Source organism: Pleurodeles waltl, chromosome 2_2 (assembly GCF_031143425.1).
Source record: "Pleurodeles waltl isolate 20211129_DDA chromosome 2_2, aPleWal1.hap1.20221129, whole genome shotgun sequence".
In the NCBI taxonomy this organism is placed as follows: Eukaryota; Metazoa; Chordata; class Amphibia; order Caudata; family Salamandridae; genus Pleurodeles; species Pleurodeles waltl.
In genome coordinates, this window is record NC_090439.1 from 606,070,575 (window position 1) to 606,089,583 (window position 19,009).

Sequence of the window (19,009 nt, forward strand, 5' to 3'; positions counted from 1 at the left end):
CAGCTGGGTGTCGTCGGCGTAGGAGATGATGTTGAGGTTGTGTTGGCGTGCGATGGCTGCGAGGGGGCTCATGTAGACGTCGAAGAGGGTGGGGCTGAGTGATGATCCTTGTGGTATGCCGCAGATGACTTTGGTGGCCTCGGATCTGAACGGGGGGAGGCAGACTCTCTGGGTTCTTCCGGTGAGGAACGAGATGATCCACTCTAGTGCCTTCTCTTGGATTCTGATGTTGCTGAGGCGCTGCACTAGGGTGCGGTGGCAGACAGTGTCGAACGCTGCGGAGAGGTCCAGGAGGATGAGGGCCGCTGTTTCCCCGTTGTCGAGCAGGGCTCGGATGTCGTCAGTGGCTGCGATGAGGGCGGTCTCGGTGCTGTGGTTGGCTCGGAAGCCGGACTGCAAGTGGTCGAGGGATCCATTAGTCTCGGGAAAGGCGGCTAGCTGTCTGTTGACGGTCTTCTCGATGACTTTGGCCGGAAACTGGAGGAGCGAGATGGGGCGGTAGTTCTTGAGGTCGGTGGGGTCTGCTGATGGTTTCTTCAGGAGGGCGCTGAGTTCGGCATGCTTCCAGCTCTCCGGGAAGGTGGCGGTGTTGAAGGAGCAGTTGATGATTTCCCCGAGATGGGGTGCGATGACGGAGTCGGCCTTGTTGAAGACGTGGTGGAGGCATGGGTCGGTTGGTGATCCGGAATGGATGGTGTTCATCGTATGGATGGTGTCTTCGGTGCTGACCGGGGTCCATGCGCGGAGGGTGGTGTTGGGGGGCGTCGGTTTGGTGGTTGGGTGCGTGGTCTGTGCGCCGAAGCTGTTGTGTATGTCGGAGATCTTGCGGAGAAAGAACGAGGCGAGTGAGTCGCAGAGGGCTTGTGAGGGAGTGATGTCGTTGTTTCCGGCGCTGGGGTTGGAGAGCTCTTTGACGATGCTGAAGAGTTCCTTGCTGTTGTGTGCGTTGTTGTCTAGTCGTTCTTTGAATGCTGTCTTCTTGGTGGTGTGGATCAGCTGGTGGTGTTTGCGGGAGGCGTGCTTGAGGGCGGTCATGTTGTCTGTAGTCGGGTTTTTTCGCCAGGCTTTCTCGAGGGTGCGGCAGTTCTTCTTGGAGTTCTTGAGGTCGTTGTTGAACCAGGAGGCTTTCTTGCTGTTGGGCCTGATGGGATGGGTTTTCAGAGGTGCGAGGTTGTCAGCGCAGTTGGTGATCCACTGTGTGAGGTTGTTGGCTGCTTGGTTGGGGTCCGCTGAGCTGGCGGGAGGGTTCTGGCTCAGTGATGTGGAGAGCTGGTCGGTGGTGATCTTGTTCCAGCTCCTGCAGGGAGCCTGTTGTGGGTGGTGGTGAGTCGTGGTTCTTCTGAAGCTGAAGTGGACGCAGCTGTGGTCTGTCCAGTGGAGTCCGGTGGAGTGGCTGAAGGAGATGTACTTGCTGGAGGAGAAGACTGGGTCAAGCGTGTGTCCGGCGTAGTGGGTGAGGGTGTTCACCAGTTGCTTGAGTCCGAGGTTGGCGAGGTTGTCCAGCAGGGTGGTGGTGTTGTTGTCGTTGTTGTTCTCCAGGTGGAAGTTGAGGTCCCTAGGAGGATGTAGTCAGCGGAGGGGAGGGCGTGTGGGCTGATGAAGTCTGCGATGTCTTCGCTGAATTGTGTGCGGGGTCCTGGGGGTCTGTAGATGAGGGTGCCTCTGAGTGTGGTCTTGGGGTCGGTGTGTATCTGGAAGTGAAGATGTTCGGCGGCTGTGAGGGTGTCGTCGGAGTTGGTCGTGATGCGGATGGTGTTCTTGTGGACGATGGCGATGCCTCCTCCTGTCTGGTTGACGCGGTCCCTCCGGGTGATCTTGTATCCGTCCGGGATGGCGATGGCGATGTCAGGCGCTGAGGAGGCGTTCATCCAGGTTTCTGTGAGGAAGGCGACGTCTAGAGATGTGGTGTCGAGCAGGTTCCAGAGTTCCACGGCGTGTCTGTGGATGGAGCGGGTGTTGATCAGGATGCACTTGAGGTGGTTGCTGCTGGTGCTTGGCTTGACAGGTGCGGTGCGGGTCCGGATGCAGGAGCACTTGCAGGATTGGCAGGCGAAGGGTCCGTGGGTGCGTCTTGGGGCGGCTCGGCAGCACCCGGGGATCCTGCTGGTGTTGAGTGCGAGGAGGGTGGTGGCGTCGTAGGTCCGGCGGGTAGGCTGGCAGCGGCGGGGGCCAGGGGGTCTGGCGCTGGGCGCGGTCCAGGCGCGGACGGGCGCAGACGGGCTTGCCTTTGGTGCGCCTTCGGCCTCCATATGAGGGGAAGAGTGAAGGAGGAGCAGCTGGGAGGTGGGAGCGGGAAGGCCAATGGGGTGCAAGGGGGTGGAGCTACCGGGACGCGGCAGCGGGAAAACGGGCGGCGAGGGGGTGACGCGGCGAGACGAGGGAAACAGAAAGTTAAAGGGAGCACAGTCAGGGCAACAAAATTAAGGGAGAACAAATCAGGGCAACAATACCAGGGACACAGGCACTCGGGGTACAGAATAAAAAAGCGGACACAGGCACTCGGGGCACAAAATCAGAGAGGACACTGCTGCTCGGTCACAGAAGGCAGGCACAGGCAGTCAGGGCACGGCAGCGAGAGCGGTCACACTGGGGGCTGCGTGGCGGTGAGGGGAGCGACCTGCCTGGGAACCAGGGTCAGAGGTCGCTCTCTCTACCGCTGCGCGGCCTCCATATGAGGGGAAGAGGGAGGGAGGAGCAGCTGGGAGGTGGGAGCGGGGCGGCCAATGGGGTGCAAGGGGGCGGAGCTACCGGGACGCGGCGGCGGGAAAACGGGTGGCGAGGGGGTGACGCGGCGAGACGAGGGAAACAGAAAGTTAAAGGGAGCACAGTCAGGGCAACAAAAGTAAGGGAGAACAAATCAGGGCAACAATACCAGGGACACAGGCACTCGGGGTACAGAATAAAAAAGCGGACACAGGCACTCGGGGCACAAAATCAGAGAGGACACTGGCGCTCGGTCACAGAAGGCAGGCACAGGCAGTCAGGGCACGGCAGCGAGAGCGGTCACACTGGGGGCTGTGTGGCGGTGAGGGGAGCGACCTGCCTGGGAACCAGGGTCAGAGGTCACTCTCTCTACCGCTGCGCGGCCTCCATATGAGGGGAAGAGGGAGGGAGGAGCAGCTGGGAGGTGGGAGCAGGGCGGCCAATGGGGTGCAAGGGGGCGGAGCTACCGGGACGCAGCGGCGGGAAAACGGGCGGCGAGGGGGTGACGCGGCGAGACGAGGGAAACAGAAAGTTAAAGGGAGCACAGTCAGGGCAACAAAAGTAAGGGAGAACAAATCAGGGCAACAATACCAGGGACACAGGCACTCGGGGTACAGCATAAAAAAGCGGACACAGGCACTCGGGGCACAAAATCAGAGAGGACACTGGCGCTCGGTCACAGAAGGCAGGCACAGGCAGTCAGGGCACGGCAGCGAGAGCGGTCACACTGGGGGCTGCGTGGCGGTGAGGGGAGCGACCTGCCTGGGAACCAGGGTCAGAGGTCGCTCTCTCTACCGCTGCGTGGCCTCCATATGAGGAGAAGAGGGAGGGAGGAGCAGCTGGGAGGTGGGAGCGCGGCGGCCAATGGGGTGCAAGGGGGCGGAGCTACCGGGACGCGGCGGCGGGCAAACGGGTGGCGAGGGGGTGACGCGGCGAGACGAGGGAAACAGAAAGTTAAAGGGAGCACAGTCAGGGCAACAAAAGTAAGGGGGAACAAATCAGGGCAACAATACCAGGGACACAGGCACTCGGGGTACAGAATAAAAAAGCGGACACAGGCACTCGGGGCACAAAATCAGAGAGGACACTGGCGCTCGGTCACAGAAGGCAGGCACAGGCAGTCAGGGCACGGCAGCGAGAGCGGTCACACTGGGGGCTGCGTGGCGGTGAGGGGAGCGACCTGCCTGGGAACCAGGGTCAGAGGTTGCTCTCTCTACCGCTGCGCGGCCTCCATATGAGGGGAAGAGGGAGGGAGGAGCAGCTGGGAGGTGGGAGCGGGACGGCCAGTGGGGTGCAAGGGGGCGGAGCTACCGGGACGCAGCAGCGGGAAAACGGGCGGCGAGGGGGTGAGGCGGCGAGACGAGGGAAACAGAAAGTTAAAGGGAGCACAGTCAGGGCAACAAAAGTAAGGGAGAACAAATCAGGGCAACAATACCAGGGACACAGGCAATCGGGGTACAGAATAAAAAAGCGGATACAGGCACTCGGGGCACAAAATCAGAGAGGACACTGGCGCTCGGTCACAGAAGGCAGGCACAGGCAGTCAGGGCACGGCAGCGAGAGCGGTCACACTGGGGGCTGCGTGGCGGTGAGGGGAGCGACCTGCCTGGGAACCAGGGTCAGAGGTTGCTCTCTCTACCCCTGCGCGGCCTCCATATGAGGGGAAGAGGGAGGGAGGAGCAGCTGGGAGGTGGGAGCGGGACGGCCAGTGGGGTGCAAGGGGGCGGAGCTACCGGGACGCAGCAGCGGGAAAACGGGCGGCGAGGGGGTGAGGCGGCGAGACGAGGGAAACAGAAAGTTAAAGGGAGCACAGTCAGGGCAACAAAAGTAAGGGAGAACAAATCAGGGCAACAATACCAGGGACACAGGCAATCGGGGTACAGAATAAAAAAGCGGATACAGGCACTCGGGGCACAAAATCAGAGAGGACACTGGCGCTCGGTCACAAAAGGCAGGCAGTCAGGGCACAGCAGCAAGAGCGGTCACACTGGGGGCTGCGTGGCGGTGAGGGGAGGGACCTGCCTGGGAACCAGGGTCAATTGGCAATTCGGAGAAGACGTGCTTGAATCAAAAGACATTCCAAGGCATCAACACAAGACATTAGTAAAACCCATTGCAGCAAAACTATGATATCCATTAAGTTCAGCAAAAGAGTCTGTCAATCATTTATCTCTGTAATTCATCAGTTGTCATGTGAGTAACCTCAACCAACACAGATTAGCATCAGCATGTGGGGCTTCATGCAAAACAAATTTAGAACACAAATTTTGGGAAAAAAACATCTACCTAAGAAAGCATTTAGACAGCGCAGTTCGTACCGAGAAAGAAAAGGTATAAAAATGCTATTCAGTCATTGCCATATCTACCTATTCATGGTATGGGTCAGCTAACAGAATCAGTCTTCACCCTCAGGTCATCAATCGATCAGCAAAACACCAGGCTCTCAGTCAGAGAGTATGAGCCCAATGACAGAGTCTCAATCTCTTCTTTTCCAAATATTGCATCACATAACGGGTAAGATCTGCCCTCGTTTCCTTCTGTCAAGTCGTTATATAAAATTTTCTCAAACTATCTCCCTATTTCCGATTGGTCAATTAATCGTATGTTGTTACTCTGCCCAATAGTTTTACTGTCCCAAATCTATGAATTCTAATATTTCACACTTCACATGTCATTGATTGGTCTGCGTTACGATGTTCACATTATCCGGCTCATCAGGTATCAATTTTGTTGCATTTTCGTCTCTTGTCAGTGTCATTGTTCACCTCATGGGAAAGAACATCTAGCGCACATTACACATAAATTGTTACTTTGCAAGAGGTCTCATCTCCTATACGTTCATCCCCGTAGAAAGTTTCTGCTAAGCATTTTATTAAAACAATGAGCATTTCACAGTTAGTTTCATCCTGTCAGCATTTTTCATTAAACGCTAAGAAATACAGCTTCTGCATGAGGCCTGGAAAAACGAGGCCAAGACACTCGCTAAGTTAAGGCCTACAATTAACAAACTAAAGCATAATTTGTATCCTTTAGTATGACATACATGAATCATTTTGAAGTTTAATTTCACAAAAAAGAAGGCCATTTTGCCAAAATCATTGAAAGCACACACTTTTGAACTAACTTCAACATGTATCAGTTGAAGACTAGCAGTTTTGCACTGATCAGCAGTTGTAAATTTGCTTTTTGGTCCTTGATCTTTCAAATATGCCATTGTGGGTTTCCTCATATTTCTAGTTAGTGGAGAGATAATTTAAACTCCATGGTTAAAAGCTAATTTATGCAACTAGTTACATGTACAAACAGTGATGGAAACATTGCGTAACAGTTCAGAACATCTGAAAAACAGACAGCATGCCTTGTGGCATGGAACAATTTCTTCCATTTTCAGAAATATTACAAAATTTTGGGGAGTTGACAACTGAACACAAAGGTAGGTGAATGCTAAATGACCTGGAACAACCAAAGCAGGTGAAAGCAAAATCCTTTCTAAAGTTCCCTGAATGACTCTGTCACAGAGCAGAAAATATGTAAGGAAGGAGGTGACCTACCTTTGAAATAAACACGACTTAAATATCTAACAGACCTGAAACCTGAAATTGTGAATAACATAAAATCTAATATTGAAGATTAATGCTGCAAAGAGATATCAAAACAAAGGTTTGTATTTTAATGTATGAGTATTTATGAGTGTCAAGGTGGAATTTGTACAGGAATATGCAAAATATATTAGGTTGGTTGTACATCAGAACAACGAGTGCTTCAATCACCCATGCCTGAACAAAGAGGTCTAAAAATGACTGCGACCCCACTACCCCCACAACCACCCCAACCCCCACCCCCAAAATTACCACAACCCTAACCCTTCTCCCCTAAAACCTAAAGCACCCCAACCCCAACCCCCCACCCCACCCCTAAAACCTTAATCACCCGAGCCCCCCACCCCACAACCAAAAACTAAAAATTCCCTGACTCCCCACCCCGCCCCTAAAACCTAAAGCACCCCAACACCCCACCCCACCCCTAAAACTTAAACCCTGACCCCACTCCCCCGGCCCTAAACCTTACTCACCCCCAGCCCCCACCCCCAAAAAGCTGCCCCAGTCCCAGCCCAACTTACTTCCTCCTTGATAGCGTTGACTCCCTTCTTCTGTGCCTTAACCATGCATGTACGTGGTTCACACATGCATGGTTAAAGCCCTGAACAAGGAAGTTGTGGAAAACGAAAGCGTTGTTTAGCTTTCGTTTTCCACGACTTCGTGGTTCACAACTCGTTGTTCGGGATGCTTCCCTATTAGGTTATGTTTAATGTAAATGCATAACTACTAAAAGACAATTTAGACTATATTTACATTTGAATGTTTACTCTTTCATTTTATGAAATGAAATGAAAAGTCCACACCCCAGAAATTCATGGGAGGGTACACTAACAATGTTTATTTAGAGAAAATATACACCTTACAGTGTAATTAATGTACCCCTATTAAAGGTGTTATGTCTATGTTAAGTGCAGGAAAGCTACTATGGTGGTCATTCTGACCCTGGCGGTCTTTGACCGCCAGGGCGGAGGACCGCGGGAGCACCGCCGACAGGCCGGCGGTGCTCCAATGGGGATTCCGACCGCGGCGGTAAAGCCGCGGTCGGACCGGCACCACTGGCGGGGTCTCGCCAGTGTACCGCGGCCCCATTGAATCCTCCGCGGCGGCGCAGCTTGCTGCACCGCCGCGGGGATTCCGACCCCCACTACCGCCATCCAGATCCACTGGCATGGGCATTGCAGGGGCCCCCGTAAGAGGGCCCCTACATGTATTTCACTGTCTGCTGCGCAGACAGTGAAATACGCGACGGGTGCAACTGCACCCGTCGCACAGCTTCCACTCCGCCGGCTCGATTCCGAGCCGGCTTCATCGTGGAAGCCTCTTTCCCGCTGGGCTGGCTGGCGGTCTGAAGGCGACCGCCCGCCAGCCCAGTGGGAAAGTCAGAATTACCGCCGCGGTCTTTCGACCGCGGAACGGTAACCTGACGGCGGGACTTTGGCGGGCGGACTCCGCCGCCCGCCAAGGTCAGAATGAGGGCCTATGTCTGTTAAGGTAACTGGATATTTTGTTATTACACTATATAAGGTGGTTATGTCTTTAGGTAGTTGTATATTGACATTTCAAACCCACTAATAAAAGGATCACATTTCAAAGCTTATTGAAAATTATTTGAGGTCAAATAAATCTGGATTTGGGAGGTAGGGTTCTGTACGACACAATCCTTTAGTTAGTTGAATGTTTGGAGGATGGCCAAAATACAGTGGGCTAATGGTTCTTAATGTGTGGGCAATGATGCTTAAAGGCTTTTATAACTTGGAGAGGAATTTGTGGTCTGTGTAAAGGTCTTAAATGTATCAACAGTCGTTATAGTAGTCAAAGAGGGTGTTCCACAAATGACTGAAGAAAATATTACTTTAATCTGAATGTAGCACAGAGGGTTTGGTGTGTTGTGTCAAGACGTAGCTATGGCAAATATTAATCTACAAGCCTATGATTTGTATGAAGCAGGATGGTCAAATTGTAACCACGAGCATGCAGAATTTCCAAAGGTCCTATTGTTCTTTCTGAACAACCATTCATGACATGAGGAGAAAGAGAATGAAGCATATATTGGCATGATGAATATGTCAGAGCTGAGGAAGTTGCATACGTCCTTTAGAAATGAGAAAGTGTAGTGAGGGACAACTAAAGAAGTGTAACAAATAATCCAGCTAGCTGAAGATGCACGATATTTGCTGAATGTAATTTAAGAAGGGGGGTCATATATTTCATCTTCTGAATGGGTGTAAGGAAATGGATGGGGCAACAGTGGTGAGACTGAAAATAATTTGAGAACGTCAGACGTTACTTGAGGGAGAAAGGCATTCATGGGAGATAAAGTGAAAGAAGAGGGCATCACAGTGGGAGTAATCGACGAGGGAAATAAATAATATCAACTTTACATGAGTTTAGTTGATGTAGTTTGAGAGGTTAGAAGCACCAAACATTATTGGAATGTATTGGAAACATCCTGATAGTGGTGTACAGAGAGTGTTTTTTATTTATTTAGTGTAGTGCCTATTTTATTGTGAATTGTGATTTTTTAAATGTTTCCTGAGAATCACAAGTTTGTCAAGCAGTAATCATCGATTAGGTAAATCAAATAATGAAGATGTTTACCAGAGTACATGTTTTTGGAAATTGAGAGAACAACTAAAACATGATTACATTAAAAATAGCATGATTTTGCTTCAAAGGCATATGCCCAGAAGTAAATTGAATGGTGGAACTTAAAAATATAGTTAACAAATAATATTTTAAAGAACATATTCTGCTTTTAAAATTGGGAGAATCTTTTGATAATTGTTTAATGAAGTTGCCATTTAGTGTATTGAAAACAAGAAATTTAACAAAAACAGAAGACAATCATTTGCAAACTAGGAAACCATACACTAGAAACAAATGTGATCAACGTAAAAAGCTAAAGGTTATTTGATGTGAGTGGGAAGAGGAAATTAACAGCAAACCTTTGTGATGGTAACTTTCCCAGTTAATAGATTGTCAGGAAACTGACATAATAGATACTGAAAGTAGGAGAGCTGAAGACACCTGCAAGGATGCAATTTTGTTTGACGGATGCTCGACTGCTACAAAACTGAAGACTGTAACTCTTGAATGCTCTCAAGCCGTAGAGACAACAAAAGGGGCACATTTAGAGTGATGAAATGAAAGCTAGTTCCGGTTGAGCGCCTAATATTTACTGAGGGAGCAGTCAAATTCACTGTTTTGAGTTTGTCTGAGCAATTACAGACAAGGACCTATCATATGCAAATAAGTCTTGGTCCGCTGAAAAAGGATCATTTCATCTTTAAGTTCTGGGCTACACCCCAACTGAACAGGAGCAAAAGGACCTTGAAATATCATTCAACAATATTCAAACTCATCAGTGAGGTGCAGCTTAAGTCCCGATGGCACAGTAAGTTCAGGACAACATAACTTCATGAGAGTTTTGAGTTGGTGTTTCAGAGATGGCAAATTACATTTTCTGATTTGTGTGCACGATAATGGTTGGATAAGCATGTAGAAATGCATGATGTAGATAGTACGGAGCATTTTCCAAATATTTTATAGGGTACAGTTGTAGAGTGAGCAACTCTTGAGATACATTACAACAGAAGATGACTGGAATATTATCCTTAGCTTGATCATTAAACCCAATTGCCTTCGAATGTTTCTGTGCTAATGCTTTTAATTGTGCATTTATTAGTCACCCACGTATTCTGTAATGTGTACATCGATCACACCAAAAAACAAAATGACAGCCAGGGAACAATTGCTACATCAATATCTCTTGGTGCATGATGTCATAACTCATTAACTTTTTCATGAGTAATAAATACCCTTCTGCTTCTTGGTTCATTTACAGGCTAACAGGCTAACACACAGAAATCAGAAATTCAGGGGGTCAGAGAGGCTGTTTTTTCAGAGTGACTGCGTGATATATATATATATATATATATATATATATATATACATAACCTTCAACAGATGGAACAATAGCCATCTGACGGCTGCACCAATCCTGTTAGTGGAGTCTCGACCATTCGAAAAAAGTAGTGTGCAACAATGCCGGATTCAATTCATCAAATTTATTTCTTGTAAAGGTTGCACAGAGTCCTGATAAGAAATGTCAACGCGTTTCGGCAAAGCGCCTTCTACTGGACAAATCCGGCCAACAAGCCGGCCCCATATATATACAAGTTATAATCCATCATTTATTTCCATAACATTCTAATGTGATCTACTGCAGCGGCCATCTTAAAACATGCAAAAACCTAACGTTTTTCTGCTGCAATTATTGCATATATTATTTTCAAAGGTTTAAACATAGACACATCATATATGCCCCATATATTTCCTATGTACATAATATATATCATTAAATAGATCTAATAAAGTCATTGCTTAAATGTTGTAGGCATAGAGTTATATATTAGTGCATAATTTAAACCAATGTCGTCAATCTTTTTAATCAACATCTGTTAGTCTAATTACTCTCATATTATAAAATACGTTTTCCAATATGGGTTTTTGTATATGAATATAAATATAAATATTATAAATATTACAAATATTCTAAATATTACAGAATAATATACAATGTTATAAATAGTCAATTATATGTGGTTAGTTAATACTTATGAACCAGTCAGCAAAATAACTATTGTTCTAAAATTCAATGCAAAAATAATAATAATAATATTCAATACAGTTCTAATTTACAATAAATAAGATCTTATTCATTATTAAATGTAAAATTTGAAACCAATTCTATAGTATCAAATATATCTCATATACATAGCAAATTATAGTGCCAAACTAGACCCCATTGGAATTTTTGATCTTATCTGTAATTTATAACTTCAATGTCAAACTGCGCTTTAACTCCTGTGCGTGTTCAGTGAGTTCATTAAACCAAGAGTTTGCCTTGATGTATCAGGATATATTACATGGATATCCTGGAAGCAATACATAAGTTTTATAAGTTGGATCTTCTCTATTAACTTAGATCTATATTGTAGGTTACCTAATTTGTGCATGTATTAAAATATAATTGGAAAGTGGCCGCAGACTAAAGTGCAAAGTGCTGCTACGACGAAAATGTTTCTATATTAGAGTGTCTATAACTGGTGCAAAAAAGTGATAGAAAAATGATTTAAAAAAAAATTGTGATAAAAAATCGTATGTAATTTCCACTCTTCTATAGATATTAAATTCTAAGGAAAGAACAGTTCTAAAGAGATATATAGATTAAAGGTTTTTTTCTGAAAAAATTCATTGAATATCAGTTGGAGACAAATATGTATTCCTAAAATTTCTGCAAAATCACTAATGGCAATTATAACGTTAAAATCACCCCTTATGAATGGCAATTATAAGTATGTTGTTATATCCACAGTTCTATATGAGCAAGGTTTCACAACACTCTAGATCTCTCTACTGATATTAAATAAATACAATGAACAATCAGTATTTTATCTGAGATGGACATGTAGTTCAGCATCAAGCTTATGTCCCCAAGGAGATTTGGAACCTAGTAATAAGATCATCTTCGATTCCATTTGTCTAAGCTCCAATGTTATATCACCGGCTCTGGGATTGTTTTTGATGGATTTAATGCCATAAAAAGATAATGTGCTGGAATCCCCTTTGTGTATATCCCAAAAATGTTTGGCCAGGGGATATGTTCTGTCTTGATTTTTAATGGCTCTAAAATGTTGTAAAAATCTAACTTTTAACTTGTGGATAGTGCTGCTGATATATTTTTTGTGGCATCCACATTCAACAACATAAACCACAAATTCAGTGTTGCACGTAATGCGATCTTTGATGTCACAATAGCGACCATCAAACGTTTGATATCTTTGCATATTTTGTGCATACTTACAAGCCTTGCAATGGCCACATTTCCAGAATCCCAAACTTTTTTTGCTCAACCATGATGTGTTTTCTTTAGTAGAGAAAAAACGTCTAGTTAAATGGTCCCCTAGTGAGCGAGCCTTACGGAAAGTTACGGACGGATGTAGACCAATATTGTCCCTAATGCTGGGATCATTCTGTAGAATGTGCCAATTTTTCTGAAGTATAGTTTTCAATGAATCATGTTGTTGATTATATTGCAAAAATATTCTAGGAGATGATTGTTTCATCTCACTGTTAGTGGATATGTTATTGAAGAGTAACTCATCTCTGCTTTTATTTTTGACTCTATTCTGTGCATCTACCAAAATTTTAAGAGGATAACCTCTATTTAAAAATCTTTCCATCATAGTCCTGACTTCCAATTCATATCTACTCTCATCTGAACATATTGTACGAGCCCGTAGAAACTGACTATATGGTATACTCCATTTTAATGCCATTGGATGGCCACTATTAGCATGTTGTATGGAGTTGCATGCCATGGGTTTGCGATATATGGTGGTCTCCAAATGATCATTCCTTACTTCCAGTAAGACATCTAAAAATTCAATAGTCTCTCTACGGGAAGTGACTTCCAAGTGGATGTTGAATTGATTATTGTTTAGTATGTTTATGTATTCCAACAATAATTGATCTGTACCATCCCAAATGATAAACAGATCATCAATATAACGCACCCACAGCACGACCCTATCCATATAGATACTGCTATCTTCAGACCAAGCCACCTTCTTCTCCCACCAGCCCATGTATAGATTGGCGTACGTGGGAGCAAAAGATGCCCCCATAGCCGTCCCTTGTTTTTGTAAAAAACAATTATTGTCAAAAAGAAACAGGTTATGGGTTAAACAAAATTGTAGCATGAATAAAAACATATTGGTGTGCTCTAGAAATTCAATGGGTCGTGTTTTAAAAAAATATCTACATGCTTGTAACCCATATTGATGTTTGATGGAGGTGTATAAGGAGGCCACATCCATGGTAACCATTATATAATCTTTGTGCCATGGAATGTGATGTATCTTAGCCAGAAAATCATTGGTGTCACGTAGATATGATGGTAAATCAGTAACGAAGGTGCACAGAAACAAGTCTAGATATCGCGAGGTATTCTCAAGCAGCGACTGATTCATGCTGACTATAGGTCTGCCTGGGGGATGTGATTTGTTCTTATGGATTTTAGGCAGAAAATAAATGCATGGAATTTTTGGCTGGTCAATCTTTAAATATATGAACTCGTGATAGTCCATAAGTTGTTTAGTGTGCCACTCATTAAGCATCCCATGATATGTCACTTGGTATTGAGTTATAGGATTAATCCGCACCTTGTCATAGTGATCTGTGTTCATCAATTGTCGGTAAGCTTCCTTGATATAGTCACATGTGTCCATAATAACGATGTTACCTCCCTTGTCAGAGGGCTTTATGATAATGGACGTGTTGGATCTCAGTATATTTAAATCTTTCCAATCTTGTTGAGTAAAGTTAGATCTATTTGTTGTTTTCGATGGACCTTTAGTACGGAATTTATCAATGTCACTGATGACTAGCTCATGGAATGTATCAATCAGGTTTCCACTGGGTAGTGGAGGGTTAAATCTGCTCGACACTTTCAAATAACTATTATCATGAAGATTAGTAACAAATCCCATCTCAGTAAGTGTAGAGGTATCGGTGTTGGCATCATTGTTTGTCAAGCATCCAAGTTCATTACTCTCATTGGCTAGATCATTAATGACCATCAATTGTGAGCTATCAGCAATGTTAAATCCTGAGACTGGAGCCCTTCTGTTCACATTGTCTACAGATAGATTTTTATCCTTGTTAGAGAAATGTTTAATTAGACGTCATTTGCGAACAAACTTGTAGAGCTCAATTCGTGTGCCAACATAGTCCCATTGGACATTAGGACAGAAGCTTAATCCTAGATCAAGTATGCGCATTTGATTGTCTGTAAACGCACAGTGGGAGATGTTTACAACCGTACTCAAGTGATTATGGCTACTGGCGGACTGGGGGTTCGATTCTATTTCTATTGTTGATTGCTTCTTCTTCTTACCCTGCCTCGTCATCCGCTTCCTCGGCCACGTTTGCGATTTTGACCAGCACTGGCTCACTCACACCTGCTCTTTCTTACCTGTGAACAAGGCATGCTGTTGCCGAAACGCGTCAGGATTTTTTGTCTTGCTGCTCAGAAATGCTATTAAATGCTTGGATTTTAACATGGACTGGTGCCTGGGCTTTTCGTGTTTGGTAGATATTTTCTGTGGGATGCTTCGCCCCAGTAACCCAGGCCGCCCTGCAGGGTCTGTGGCCCCTTACGGAGCAGGAGGTAACAATGATAGTTTTATGGAAGGGGCCCGACCCCCTCACCTTCATGCAAACAATGCATTTATCTGAGAAATATATTGTGATGGAGGGGAGCAAGGGATAGGAGGGAGACAGTGTGCCTCTCCTCTTACTTTTCATGTATTCCTTGTATTGCTGTTATCATGCTGGGCAGCAACTGTAAAAGCAAGTGGACTATCAAGTAATGGATACCTAATGCACATAAGAACATTTGTATGGTGAACTGAAGTGCCTGTGACGCTATTGCAGCTATATGGAAATTAAGAGCTCCAGTTCAGGAAGTTATTTATATGGAACTGTGCATTATGGGAGTTGGAGTTTGGTTATTGAAGTCACATGACTGTGTATTTAAAAATCACTGGCTCCCTCACACCTGCTCTTTCTTACCTGTGAACAAGGCATGCTGTTGCCGAAACGTGTCAGGATTTTTTGTCTTGCTGCTCAGAAATGCTATTAAATGCTTGGATTTTAACATGGACTGGTGCCTGGGCTTTTCGTGTTTGGTAGATATTTTCTGTGGGATGCTTCGCCCCAGTAAACCAGGCCGCCCTGCAGGGTCTGTGGCCCCTTACGGAGCAGGAGCTGACAATGATTGTTTTATGGAAGGGGCCCGACCCCCTCACCTTCATGCAAACAATGCATTTATCCAAGAAATATATTGTGATGGAGGAGAGCAAGGGATAGGAGGGAGACAGTGTGCCTCTCCTCTTACTTTTCATGTATTCCTTGTATTGCTGTTATCATGCTGGGCAGCAACTGTAAAAGCAAGTGGACTATCAAGTAATGGATACCTAATGCACATAAGAACATTTGTATGGTGAACTGAAGTGCCTGTGACACTATTGCAGCTACATGGAAATTAAGCGCTCCAGTTCAGGAAGTTATTTATATGGAACTGTGCATTATGGGAGTTGGAGTTTGGTTATTGAAGTCACATGACTGTGTATTTAAAAAGCACTGGCTCACTCACACCTGCTCTTTCTTACCTGTGAACAAGGCATGCTGTTGCCGAAACGCGTCAGGATTTTTTGTCTTGCTAATCAGAAATGCTATTAAATGCTTGGATTTTAACATGGACTGGTACCTGGGCTTTTTGTGTTTGGTAGATATTTTCTGTGGGATGCTTCGCCCCAGTAACCCAGGCCGCCCTGCAGGGTCTGTGGCCCCTTACGGAGCAGGAGGTGACAATGATATCCATATATATATATATATATATATATATATATATATACTGCCTGTTGACAAATAATGATAGTTACTGGCTGAAGTATAATTGAAGTGTAACTGGTGGAATTTAGTCAGAAAATATTACATCAAATCTTATATTGTTTTAATATACTTTTGTATTGCTTCGGCATCTGCCAAGCACTTTGTACTCCCTTATGCTTTCAAACATCCTTTGAAATGAGCCCCGTTATTTTAGTGTTGCATTGTATATTTCTTGCTGCTATCTGCCAGAGCTTTTTTGCCGATGTCAGTGTTTCTTAAACAGACATGGTACGCAGAATATTATAATTAAAACGAATCTGAAGTGTGTCAGAGATATGCATCTCAAGCCATTTCGAATTTTATAAACCTGCTGCTTAGGCATTCAAAGAAATGCATTTCAGTACTGCTTTTTACATTCTTCAGTACATCCTGTGCTGAAAAGAACTTGCCAGCACTGGATTAAAGTACATCAAGGATGGTGTACATCTTGGTTACTTTAACATTTATTCCAATATTTACAGGTACCCAGCTCAGCCGATACTTTGACATGGCTGGTCTTCTATTGTAACTACAAGGGTAATCAAGATGGGAAAAGAGCCTTGTAAAAGAAAGGGTGTTTTTAAACAAAAACAGAGCACTCTGCTGCTTCCCCGATACTTTTGCGCCATTCATGCGCCAATACATAACAGAAGATGGTAAAGCCATATTAATACAGTGCAGAAGTAATTTTGGGAAGTATTTTTCTTTTCTATTGTGGGGACCCTTTGCGTATCCTCTGTATTCTGTAAAAACTACAGTGATTTGGTTGAGGGCCAGATTTAGAAGTGGTGCTGCACCCAGAGCAGCGCCACTTTTCTTGTGCCCCCTTAGCACCCCCCTAAAGCCACAATGGCCCTGATTTACGCTTTTGGGGCAAAACTGCACTAAGTTTTGCACCAAAAAGTTTTGCACCGTCTTGCACCATTTCTGTGCACCAGCCGGGCACCATATTTATGGAATGGTGCAAGCCGGTGCAGAAGGTAGGCTAGTGTAAAAAAAAAATATGACGTTAGTTGGGGGTGGAGGGCTGGCAGTATGGAAGAAAGGGGTTTTGCACCAAAAAATGACATTAGGCAGGTTAGAGCCACAAAAATGACTGTAACCTGCATAGAGTCATTTTCTGATGCAAAATCATCCATACCACATGACTCCTGTCTTTGAAAAGACAGGAGTTATGTCCACCACCCCAATGTCCAGCACAGGGAACCAGGGTCCCCTGGGCATGGCCAATGCACCCTGTCTCATGTATGGGGGTCTATTTCAGGGCCCCCTATGGCACTTTAAAAAATAAAATAAAATGCTTACCTGTATTTACCTGGGATAGGGTCCCCCATCCTCTGCTGTCCCTCTGGTGTGGGTTGGGTGTGGGGTGTCCCTGGGTCCTGGGGAGGGCACCTGTTGGCTTATTCCATCGTGTTCCACCATGGAAATAGGCCCACAGGTCCCCTAACGCCTGCCCTGACCCAGGTGTTAAAAAATGGGGCAAAGCAAGCTTTGCACTATTTTTTGACCCCTCCTCCCTTCCGTGCATCATTTTTGCACGGGGGTATAAATATGGCATTAAGACCATAGAGTCATTTTTTCCACCGGAACGCCTAGCTTGCATCTTATTAAGGCAAGGTAGGTTTCCACATCCCAAAAATGACTTTAACTCCATAAATTTGGCGTTAGAAGGGTCTAGCAGCAAAGTATAAATGTGGAGTTAGTTTTGCCCCCATTAGAGTAAAAACAAATTATGCTAATTCGGTGCAAACAGAGTATAAATATGCCCCCATGTACATGCCATACCTAGGATACGATGCACCATGGCGGTAGTTAGGAAAGTAGGGTCAACATTTTGACGCTAGTTTTGAGCTTTGCAGGATTATCGTCAAAAATGTTGAAGCTAATTCTGCAAAGCACTTTTAGGCTCACTATGAATGGTGGTGTGCCTCCTTTTAACACCTGCTCTGAGCAGACGTTAAAAGTGCCAAAAACAATGACGCAAAGAAATCTCCTAGATTTCTTTGTGTAATTTTTTTTGCCCCCTCAAACGGGGAACTCCCCCATTGCATACATCATGCATGCTGCATGCATGATGTAGCGCAAAGGGTTACAAAGTGGCGCAATGCATGCATTGCATCACTTTGTATATCTCGTGCAGCATTTTCTGCCATCTAACATCACATTTGCGTAAGAAGAATGATGCTAATGTGTTGTTAGATGGTGCAAGGGGCTCTCAAATCTGCTCCTTAATCCCCCTGTATCTCGAGCTATCAATGGCTCATTAGTTTCTTTCGACTAACAACAACAGTACATTTCTAATTTCTTTGTGTAACTCTTTAGACTGCAAGAAAGGGTGGGTTAATATGACATGTTTGGGATGTATTCAAACCTGGGACTTGATATTTCATAAGTAAAGTATGACGCAAGGGACAACTATTTTTAACCCATTAGATATTGTTGAAAACCACCAAACAATAATGCATTCTTATAGCTGCATACCATATGCTAAGAATTGCCATCATGCAGGAGTACCACAGAGGTGGCATCATTATACTCTGAATACTAAACATATGCACTAATATCAACCATTAGGCTAAACCCAGCATTATTAAGAAGTGTCATCATATCACTGATGCCTACTATATTTTCTATCATTGTGGCATGGGCACCCTTCATTATTTCCAAAAGGGATGCTGTCAAACAATGGCAGCCCACTCTGTGTCACAAAATGTCATAGTTGTTCCAAAGATTAGTAAATAATGCTAAGGCCAGTGTTGTGTCAGAAGTGAGTACTATCACACTCTGGTATCCACAATTACCGTCACCACAGCTGTGTTTGCCATATTCCCGGTGTCGGCACAATCATGCCAGAAATGCTCACTTTACAATGGGTTAACACCATTATGACAAGAATTACCACCTTCTACTCCACAACTGAAAGTAGAGCTGTGGTCACCAATGCCTTTGCCTTTTTATTCTTTTTAGGGGAGTTCTTCAGGGGTATCTTTTAGCTCTCATTTGATTTCTTCAATACATAAATGGTCTGCACTCCTTTTTATTCTCACAGGGAAAAGATCTAGCAGCTGTAAATGGTAAATGCATACCGGCCTTAATATATATGCCGAAAGACACAGCTTTGCTTTCATGAACACCTAAGCGTTTATAAGGCATTATTGACGCTTATGTTAGATACATGGACTACCTAGACTTAGAGATTAGTATAT

The 19,009-nt window shown here is 45.0% G+C and overlaps 1 protein-coding gene across 2 annotated transcripts in view; it reads left to right on the top strand.

The window, feature by feature from the left end:
• SNTG1 (syntrophin gamma 1) overlaps positions 1-19,009 on the top strand; it is a 3,232,656-nt gene that overhangs the window by 1,216,968 nt on the left and 1,996,679 nt on the right. The gene's annotated exons all lie outside the window — the stretch shown is intronic.